Source organism: Sardina pilchardus, chromosome 17 (genome assembly GCF_963854185.1).
Source record: "Sardina pilchardus chromosome 17, fSarPil1.1, whole genome shotgun sequence".
In the NCBI taxonomy this organism is placed as follows: Eukaryota; Metazoa; Chordata; class Actinopteri; order Clupeiformes; family Clupeidae; genus Sardina; species Sardina pilchardus.
This window is the reverse complement of record NC_085010.1, coordinates 27,761,042-27,763,541: the sequence shown is the minus strand read 5'-3', so window position 1 is coordinate 27,763,541 and position 2,500 is coordinate 27,761,042. Positions and strand designations below refer to the sequence as shown.

At 43.8% G+C, this 2,500-nt stretch overlaps 1 protein-coding gene across 1 annotated transcript in view; it reads left to right on the top strand.

The window, feature by feature from the left end:
- LOC134061947 (solute carrier organic anion transporter family member 1C1-like) overlaps positions 1–2,500 on the top strand; it is a 22,094-nt gene that overhangs the window by 9,154 nt on the left and 10,440 nt on the right. The gene's annotated exons all lie outside the window — the stretch shown is intronic.

Here is a 2,500-nt window from a genome sequence, read left to right as displayed (position 1 = left end):
AATAAAAAAAGACGCGAAAAATAGCGTCTTGCACACAAAGTGAACAACCGCTTTTGATATAGACTAACAACGAGGTAAAGTTGTACTTTTTTGGATGGGAATCATGATTATTTCTGTTACATAGCGGGAGTAGGTGTGGCAGACCAAGTGAATGCAAATGTACGTATGCACCCACGTGTGAGAGCTTCCTTGTCTCGGCACGCAACGTCATTAAGAAAGCGCTTTGCCACCGCAAAGATGCACACAGTATGACTATATATATCTTAATTTGTCGAATTAGTTGAAAACACCTTTGAAAAATGTCCCCTCCACTTCCAATAAACTACTAGGCTATTCATCAAACGTCCGTCAAAAAATAAGCAAACAACGAGTATGTTATTAATTATAAGGCCACCATAATTTAAATAACATCCATATGGTATTAGGCAGACATTCTGCTGTGTTTTGCGAGTAAATGCAAGTAGCAAATAATATATAAATGGAATACAGCTCTTTGAAAAAATCGCATGGAGGTCTGATTTGAATGACAGCTAGCAGAACCAATCAGATAATGTAATTACCATTAGAATTAACTTAGCTTGGCTGTTAGCCTGGTCGGGAGCAGGCTAGCTTCCAAGTATAAATTCCCATGGTAACTTATATGTGATCTCTTCTGTGAAACCAAGTCAAGGCTATGTTCATCCAGGATAACCCAGTAAGCCTGTCTAAATCCCCTATCTTGGTTTTGTGAAATACCCCCCTGGATACTTTAAAATCCTGATCCTAAGCAGGATCCTAACCATGTGCAACAAGTACATGTAAACGCAATCAACTGCTCCACACTGGGACACGTTCAGGTTCCCTGAGTCCAATGTTATTATCAGGGCTCTATGTTCTTGTGGTCAAAAAATTACTCAAAGACAACTGGTTTGAGACTGCAGCTTTGTTCACAATACCAGGAGACTGTTACACAGCAAATGTCATGCAACACTACCACATATCTGTGGGTGAAGCCAGTTCGTACACCCTTAGCACACACACACACACACACACACACACACATACACACACACACACATTGAAAATCAATGATCCATCCATCCAGTTAGTATTAACAGAGATAAGGATGTTACAAAAACCCTTAACCCTCTAATGACCTAGATATGAGTGTGTCCTTGGGGGGGAAGACAATCAGACACCTTACAACACACAGTCTTCTCACACCCTCAGCGGGAGGCTTCAGGGGCACAGAAGAATGCAGGGAGCCATTTTCTCATGTCACAATACATCTAGCAGACACTCTTTTCGTCCAAAGTGACTTACAATCGGAGCAACTTTAGGGATTTAGTGCCTTGCTCAAGGGCACAACGGTGGAAGCCGGGAATTGAACCCACAACTTTCAGACTACTGCAAGCGAGTCCAGAGAAACCTATTTGGACATTATAGCACATTATGAGGATTCTATGTTCTATGTTGGTTCTATCCTCCCAGGATCATACAGTATGTTCCGCAGTTGTATAGTGCTGTTCCTAGGGTTCTATCCTCCCAGGATCATACAGTACGTTCCGCTGTTCTAAGGCGTGTAAAATGTGCCCTGCCCTTTGTCTCTGAAAACCCACCCTGCCTTGGGTCTTAAAAACAAAACAAATCTTCAAAGCACGGCTGTGCAGCTCAGTAGCCCATCTGTTTTGAAAGCTTTGCTTTGAAAGTCATCGGTTACTTCACTCTGGAACAAGTTTGTGTTCCCCAGGATCTAATTTTAGTTCTATGATCCCAGGTTAGTGCTATGAGAGATGTTCCCCATGATCTGATACTAGTTCTATGTTCCCAGGCAGGGTCATATGTTCCCCTCGGATCTAATGCTAGATCTATTCCCAAGGTCATACGTTCCCCAGGATCTAATGTTAGTTCTATGTTGCCAGGGTCATAAGTTCCCCAGGATCTATTGCTAGTTCCATGTTCCCAGGGTTCCCCAGATGTCCATGGCACCTAATGACACCTGGACATGTTCTCTAGTTTTAGGATCCTATGTTCTCAGAGTCCTATGTCCCTATGTTCTCCAATGCTAGGGGGAAATGATCCCTATGTTCCCTGGTGCTAGGGTCTGATGTTCTTAGAGCCCTATGTCCCTATGTTCTCCAATGCTAGGGGGAAATGTTCCCCTATGTTCCCGGGGCCCTATGACCCAAAGGGTCCTATGTTCCCCAGCTCCATATAGTACAGCGGACACTTGAAAATGAGGTTCCACCACTTTGTATTCGCAATTTCGCTTGATATGAGATGGACTATTATGGAACTCCAAAGGCTTTATGTATCCCAACACTCCATTTATAGAAGCAGCACTTGTGATGGGTCGGGCCCTGCAAGCTAGTTCAGTTATGTGTGGTGTGTGTGTGTGTGTGTGTGTGTGTATGTGTGTGTGTGTGTGCTCTAACACTGATGCATGGTTCTGGTTCTCTGCTCAGATACGGTGGCGATCGACCATAAGGACTCCCGCTGGGTGTGCGTGTGTGTGTGTGTG